Genomic DNA, 8,759 nt, shown 5'->3' with positions numbered 1-8,759 from the left:
TCAATTCCCCACCTACACGCTCATCAATTCCCCACTCCCCACCTACACGCTAATCAATCCCCACTCCCCACCTACACGCTCATCAATTCCCCACCTACACACTCATCAATTCCCCACTCCCCACCTACACGTTCATCAATTCCCCACTCCCAACCTACACGCTCATCAATTCCCCACTCCCCACCTACACGTTCATCAATTCCCCACTCCCAACCTACACGCTCATCAATTCCCCACTCCCCACCTACACGTTCATCAATTCCCCACTCCCAACCTACACGTCCATCAATTCCCCACTCCCCACCTACACACTCATCAATTCCCCACTCCCCACCTACACGTTCATCAATTCCCCACTCCCAACCTACACGTTCATCAATTCCCCACTCCCCACCTACACACTTATCCATTCCCCACTCCCCACCTACACGCTCATCAATTCCCCACCTACACGCTAATCAATTCCCCACTCCCCACCTACACGTTCATCAATTCCCCACTCCCCACCTACACTTTCATTAATTCCCCACTCCCCACCTACACACTCATCAATTCCCCATCTACACGCTCATCAATTCCACACCTACACGCTCATCAATTCCCCACTCCCCATCTACACGCTCATCAATTCCCCACCTACACGCTCATCAATTCCCCACCTACACGCTCATCAATTCCCCACCTACACGCTCATCAATTCCCCACCTACACGCTCATCAATTCCCCATCTACACGCTCATCAATTATCTAGTTTTACAAATATTCAGTTTTTTTCAGAGGTTTTTGATACTGCGACTTTGAGCAACTAGATCTAACGCAACTTTCTCTAGTTGAGCAGCTAGATCTAACGCAACTTTCTCTAGTTGAGCAGCTAGATCTAACGCGAATTTCTCTAGTTGAGCAACTAGATCTAACGACTTTCTCTAGTTGAGCAACTAGATCTAACGCAACTTTCTCTAGTTGAGCAGCTAGATCTAACGCAACTTTCTCTAGTTGAGCAACTAGATCTAACGCGAATTTCTCTAGTTGAGCAACTAGATCTAACGACTTTCTCTAGTTGAGCAACTAGATCTAACACAACTTTCTCTAGTTGAGCAGCTAGATCTAACGCGAATTTCTCTAGTTGAGCAGCTATATCTAACGCGACTTTCTCTAGTTGAGCAACTAGATCTAACGCAACTTTCTCTAGTTGAGCAACTAGATCTAACGACTTTCTCTAGTTGAGCAACTAGATCTAACACAACTTTCTCTAGTTGAGCAGCTAGATCTAACGCGAATTTCTCTAGTTGAGCAGCTATATCTAACGCGAATTTCTCTAGTTGAGCAGCTAATTCTAACGCAACTTTCTCTAGTTGAGCAACTAGATCTAACGCAACTTTCTCTAGTTGAGCAGCTAATTCTAACGCGACTTTCTCTAGTTGAGCAGCTAGATCTAACGCGACTTTCTCTAGTTGAGCAGCTAGATCTAACACAATTTTCTCTAGTTGAGCAACTAGATCTAACGCAACTTTCTCTAGTTGAGCAGCTAATTCTAACGCAACTTTCTCTAGTTGAGCAACTAGATCTAACACAACTTTCTCTAGTTGAACAGCTAGATCTAACGCAACTTTCTCTAGTTGATTAGCTAGATCTAACGCTACTTTCTCTAGTTGAGCAGCTAGATCTAACGCTACTTTCTCTAGTTGAGCAGCTAGATACAACCTTTCATCAACATGCCTACTTGTGCATCAGTCATTGAAACTTTAGTAACGTTATAAATTGTGTTTGTTAATATTTCGACTCAGTTGCGGTTAGTTTAATTTATCATCGACCATAAAGTTTTCTTGGTTCAAATTGTAGTGATGTTTTATATATATATATATATATATATATATATATATATATATATATATATATATATATATATATATATATATATATATATATATATATATATATATATATATATATAAAATTGCTGTCCTGTCTACTTGCTGTCCTGTCAACAAGCTGTCCTGTCTACATGCTGTCCTGTCTACATGCTGTCCTGTCTAAACTAGACGCTCCACTGGAGAGCCATGTCCTGGATGGGAGAGAGACTTAATTGATAGCGCTAAACGGCGCTAAGAGTGTCCCTCCGTAGCCATGGCAACCAGAATCTCGAGGTGTCAAGTGTGAGTTAGACTGAACGGCTGGGACACGGGGTGTGTAGGGGGGGGGGGAGGTCGGTCTGTAGTGGACGGTCGGGACACGGGGCTGGGGGTCTCAAAACTGCAGGGGATGCGGGTTATGTGTGTTTTGGGGGGGGGGGGGTCTGTAGTGAACTGTCGTGACAGGGTGAGTGAGTCTGACGTGATCTATGTAAGGTCCACGTGATCTATGTAAGGTCCACGTGATCTATGTAAGGTCCACGTGATCTTCATGACAGTATTTTATACAAAATTTTGTCAATAAAACACATAACAACGTTTATAACAAAACAACAAAACATTTTCTTTTAAAAGCGCCATTCTATGCTCTTTTATATTAAAGTTTGGGTCGCTATATTGATTTATTTTCTTCTTTTTACTAAATCAATTAAAAACTTGGTATAATGGACGTTTTATAAATGAATTGTTTCACTTGAAATGACGCAGTCAAAGTTTAAAGACCTTATAACGCAAAGTTTTGAAGCCGCCCAGTGTGCAAAAGACAAAACAATACGCCCTATTTTACTATCGCTATTCTGTCAATCCATATCTGATGCAGCTATTGGTTATAATATATTTAAAATACCATCGAGCTCGCCATTTTTCTTCCAGCCTGTGATCGCGTTGTAATCTCGTGGTTGTGGGGGGGGGGGGGGGGGGGGGGGAAATCCCGTTCAAGTGTGGCGATCATTGCATGACAAGATGGCGGCCTGTTCGCACGACTCAGTGACGTGGTTGGTCGTCTGCTGGAGATGGTGATGCTGGCGTCCGATCGAATGGTAGTGGTGACTCGCGCCTGCGGGAGGTACTGAGTACCTCGACCTAAGCTATAGCAACTACAGTACCTCGACCTAAGCTATAGCAACTATAGTACCTCGACTTCAAGCCATAGACCTAAACTACCTCGACCAGGCACCCCCATCCCACTCCCCCCACCCCCCGTGTTAAATGAGGGTATTTTTACGTCTGCTTCTGTCAAAATTTCACCGCGGGAAAAATATTTGGCCCTTGAGGTGTATAATTATTTGTTTTGTTTGGTGTTGCGAGTGTTTGTTTTTAATTACCAGTTGTTAGTTTTTAAACTTTCCTCAGAACAATTTTAATTGCGCCTCCAATGTGGGGGTGTTGAGGGGTTGTGTGGGTGTTGATTGGTTGTGTGTGTTGAGGGGATGTGTGTGTGTTGATTGGTTGTGTGTGTTGAGGGGTTGTGTGGGTGTTTATTGGTTGTGTGTGTGTGTTGATTGGTTGTGTGGGTGTTGATTGGATGTGTTAAAACAAATTGGTGTGTATTTGGTGTATATGTTTGTGTTATGGGGGGGGGGGGGGGGGGGGTTGGTTTAGGTTATTGTGTGTTGGTGCAGGTTTGTGTTGGCTAGTCTAGAGTTATTAAAGTCTGTAAGTTGGCCTGGGTTGGCCTGGGTTGGCCCTGGTTAGCATGGGTTGGCCAGGGTTAGCATGGGTTAGCCTAGGTTGGCTTGGGTTGGTCTGGGTTGGCCTGAGCCTTGGTTGGCCCTGGTTAAAGTAGGTTAGAGTCACTTGGTATGAGTTGAAGTTTCTAGAACATCTTCAATACTCTCCACTCCAAAACTTCGCTTTCACTTAAGGAATCGATTGACCTCTCCCCCCCCCCCCCTACCACATACACTCACCACACCCACCCCGACCCCCGGGCTGTTGACAGTGAAGCCATGCCAGTGCCTGCTACTGTTGAAGAAAACCTTGCTGCCCGCAATAATCAACCAATGGGAAGACTTAGCACAGCATTTCCTTCAATTAGTTTCCCCCTAAAGAACAAAGCCACAAGTCAATTGAGGATTAAGCTAATCCTAATCTACCGTATCGAAACCCAGTAACAGTCAATATCTTAGTCAAATATTTTCTTCTTCCCACGCCCCCCCCCCCCCCTCATCATCGTCTACAATAGAATGTGGCGAGCAAAAAAACCTCGCTGGCAACTCGATTTAGCTGAGTGAATTTGGAGCCGGGAGAGAATTTTTTTTTATGAACACGGAGGTGAGTACAAAGGCGCGGGGGGGGGGGGGTTTAGGGGGTGGGATGCTAGACGAGGGATTTGTGCAGCTAACTCAACCGTAAAATTTATCTGGCAGGATATGCTGTAGACAGACTCCTTGAAGTTTAAAAAAAAAAACATAAAAATTTTCAATTCTAAAAATAGAAAGAATTTGCGCATTTAGGGTAGAGATTAGACGTGTGTTGATGACGTCAAGACGTGAGACGTGTGTCGTTTGTTAACAGTTGTGAATGGAACTCATTATGGGCCAAAGATTGAAAAATGCTTTGTGTGTTGATTTATTAAAAGCAAATAAGAAACACTGATAACCCTTTAAAATGGAACAATAAATCGTTTTTAAAATGATTTTAGTCAATATATTTTCACCGCAACATGAAGTTGAACCTTTCACCACAACATGAAGTTGAACCTTTCACCACAACATGAAGTTGAACCTTTCACCACAACATGAAGTTGAACCTTTCACCACAACATGAAGTTGAACCTTTCACCACAACATGAAGTTGAACCTTTCACCACAACATGAAGTTAAACCTTTCACCACAACATGAAGTTGAACCTTTCACCACAACATGAAGTTGAACCTTTCACCGCAACATGAAGTTGAACCTTTCACCACAACATGAAGTTGAACCTTTCACCACAACATGAAGTTGAACCTTTCACCACAACATGAAGTTGAACCTTTCACCACAACATGAAGTTGAACCTTTCACCACAACATGAAGTTGAACCTTTCACCACAACATTAAGTTGAACCTTTCACCACAACATGAAGTTGAACCTTTCACCACAACATGAAGTTGAACCTTTCACCACAACATGAAGTTGAACCTTTCACCACAACATGAAGTTGAACCTTTCACCACAACATGAAGTTGAACCTGTCACCACAACATGAAGTTGAACCTTTCACCACAACATGAAGTTGAACCTGTCACCGCAACATGAAGTTGAACCTGTCACCACAACATGAAGTTGAACCTGTCACCGCAACATGAAGTTGAACCTTTCACCACAACATGAAGTTGAACCTTTCACCGCAACATGAAGTTGAACCTTTCACCACAACATGAAGTTGAACCTTTCACCACAACATGAAGTTGAACCTTTCACCACAACATGAAGTTGAACCTTTCACCACAACATGAAGTTGAACCTTTCACCACAACATGAAGTTGAACCTTTCACCACAACATGAAGTTGAACCTTTCACCACAACATGAAGTTGAACCTTTCACCACAACATGAAGTTGAACCTTTCACCACAACATGAAGTTGAACCTTTCACCACAACATGAAGTTGAACCTTTCACCACAACATGAAGTTGAACCTTTCACCACAACATGAAGTTGAACCTTTCACCACAACATGAAGTTGAACCTTTCACCACAACATGAAGTTGAACCTTTCATCACAACATGAAGTTGAACCTTTCACCACAACATGAAGTTGAACCTTTCACCACAACATGAAGTTGAACCTTTCACCACAACATGAAGTTGAACCTTTCACCACAACATGAAGTTGAACCTTTCACCACAACATGAAGTTGAACCTTTCACCACAACATGAAGTTGAACCTTTCACCACAACATGAAGTTGAACCTGTCACCGCAACATGAAGTTGAACCTTTCACCACAACATGAAGTTGAACCTTTCACCACAACATGAAGTTGAACCTTTCACCACAACATGAAGTTGAACCTTTCACCACAACATGAAGTTGAACCTTTCACCACAACATGAAGTTGAACCTTTCACCACAACATGAAGTTGAACCTTTCACCACAACATGAAGTTGAACCTTTCACCACAACATGAAGTTGAATCTTTCACCACAACATGAAGTTGAATCTTTCACCACAACATGAAGTTGAACCTGTCACCGCAACATGAAGTTGAACCTTTCACCACAACATGAAGTTGAACCTGTCACCGCAACATGAAGTTGAACCTTTCACCACAACATGAAGTTGAACCTTTCACCACAACATGAAGTTGAACCTGTAACATTTGTTACGTCATTAAACATCTTCTAATCAATCAAAACAACCAAACGTCAAAGTATTTGTTCTCGTGGTGGCTAGTATGATACAAGAGTCAAACTGTATCCGTGTATGTACAGCAAAGGTATAACAATGTATCACACTAGACCAGAATGTATCGACTTTAGTGTGGGTTTAACATTGTGACTTTAGTGTGGGTTTAGCAATGTATCACACTAGACCAGAATGTGTCGACTTTAGTGTGGGTTTAACATTGTGACTTTAGTGTGGGTTTAACATTGTGACTTTAGTGTGGGTTTAACAATGTATCACACTAGACCAGAATGTATCGACTTTAGTGTGGGTTTAACATTGTGACTTAAGTGTGGGTTTAACAATGTATTACACTAGACCAGAATGTATCGACTTTAGTGTGGGTTTAACTAGACCAGAATGTACCGACTTTAGTGTGGGTTTAACATTGTGACTTTAGTGTGGGTTTAGCAATGTATCACACTAGACCAGAATGTGTCGACTTTAGTGTGGGTTTAACATTGTGACTTTAGTGTGGGTTTAACATTGTGACTTTAGTGTGGGTTTAACAATGTATCACACTAGACCAGAATGTATCGACTTTAGTGTGGGTTTAACATTGTGACTTAAGTGTGGGTTTAACAATGTATTACACTAGACCAGAATGTATCGACTTTAGTGTGGGTTTAACTAGACCAGAATGTATTGACTTTAGTGTGGGTTTAACATTGTGACTTTAGTGTGGGTTTAACAATGTATCACACTAGACCAGAATGTATCGACTTTAGTGTGGGTTTAACATTGTGACTTTAGTGTGGGTTTAACAATGTATCACACTAGACCAGAATGTATCGACTTTAGTGTGGGTTTAACATTGTATCACACTAGACCAAAATGTATCGACTTTAGTGTGGGTTTAACAATGTATCACACTAGACCAGAATGTATCGACTTTAGTGTGGGTTTAACAATGTATCACACTAGACCAGAATGTATCGACTTTAGTGTGGGTTTAACAATGTATCACACTAGACCAGAATGTATCGACTTTAGTGTGGGTTTAACAATGTATCACACTAGACCAGAATGTATCGACTTTAGTGTGGGTTTAACAATGTATCACACTAGACCAGAATGTATCGACTTTAGTGTGGGTTTAACAATGTATCACACTAGACCAGAATGTATCGACTTTAGTGTGGGTTTAACAATGTATCACACTAGACCAGAATGTATCGACTTTAGTGTGGGTTTAACAATGTATCACACTAGACCAGAATGTATCGACTTTAGTGTGGGTTTAACAATGTATCACACTAGACCAGAATGTATCGACTTTAGTGTGGGTTTAACAATGTATCACACTAGACCAGAATGTATCGACTTTAGTGTGGGTTTAACAATGTATCACACTAGACCAGAATGTATCGACTTTAGTGTGGGTTTAACAATGTATCACACTAGACCAGAATGTATCGACTTTAGTGTGGGTTTATTAATGTATCACACTAGACCAGAATGTATCGACTTTAGTGTGGGTTTAACAATGTATCACACTAGACCAGAATGTATCGACTTTAGTGTGGGTTTAACAATGTATCACACTAGACCAGAATGTATCGACTTTAGTGTGGGTTTAACAATGTATCACACTAGACCAGAATGTATCGACTTTAGTGTGGGTTTAACAATGTATCACACTAGACCAGAATGTATCGACTTTAGTGTGGGTTTAACAATGTATCACACTAGACCAGAATGTATCGACTTTAGTGTGGGTTTAACAATGTATCACACTAGACCAGAATGTATCGACTTTAGTGTGGGTTTAACAATGTATCACACTAGACCAGAATGTATCGACTTTAGTGTGGGTTTAACAATGTATCACACTAGACCAGAATGTATCGACTTTAGTGTGGGTTTAACATTGTGACTTTAGTGTGGGTTTAACAATGTATCACACTAGACCAGAATGTATCGACTTTAGTGTGGGTTTAACAATGTATCACACTAGACCAGAATGTATCGACTTTAGTGTGGGTTTAACAATGTATCACACTAGACCAGAATGTATCGACTTTAATTCTTCTGATGATTGGTTGGGGCGGTAACACCTTGTCTATCCACCAGTTCCACCTTAGATAATCCACACGTTCCACCTTATATAATCCATGAGTTCCACCTGAGATAATCCACCAGTTCCACCTGAAATAATCCACCAGTTCCACCTTAGATAATCCACTAGTTTTACCATAGATAATCCACCACTTCCACCTGAGAAAATCCACCAGTTCCACCTGAGATAATCCACCGGTTCCACCTAAGATAATCCACTGGTTCCACCTGAGATAATCCACCAGTTCCACCTGAGATAATCCAACAGATCTACCGAAGATAATCCAATAGTAAAACCTGAGATAATCCACCAGTTCCACCTGAGATAATCCACCAGTTCCACCTGAGATAATCCACCAGTTCCACCTGAGATAATCCACCAGTTCCACCTGAGATAATCCACCAGTTCCACCTGAGA

The sequence above is a fragment of the Physella acuta genome, unplaced genomic scaffold (genome assembly GCF_028476545.2).
Source record: "Physella acuta isolate Inbredline_101_S28 unplaced genomic scaffold, ASM2847654v3 ptg000367l, whole genome shotgun sequence".
Classification (NCBI taxonomy): domain Eukaryota; kingdom Metazoa; phylum Mollusca; class Gastropoda; family Physidae; genus Physella; species Physella acuta.
Note: the sequence above shows the minus strand (reverse complement) of the source record.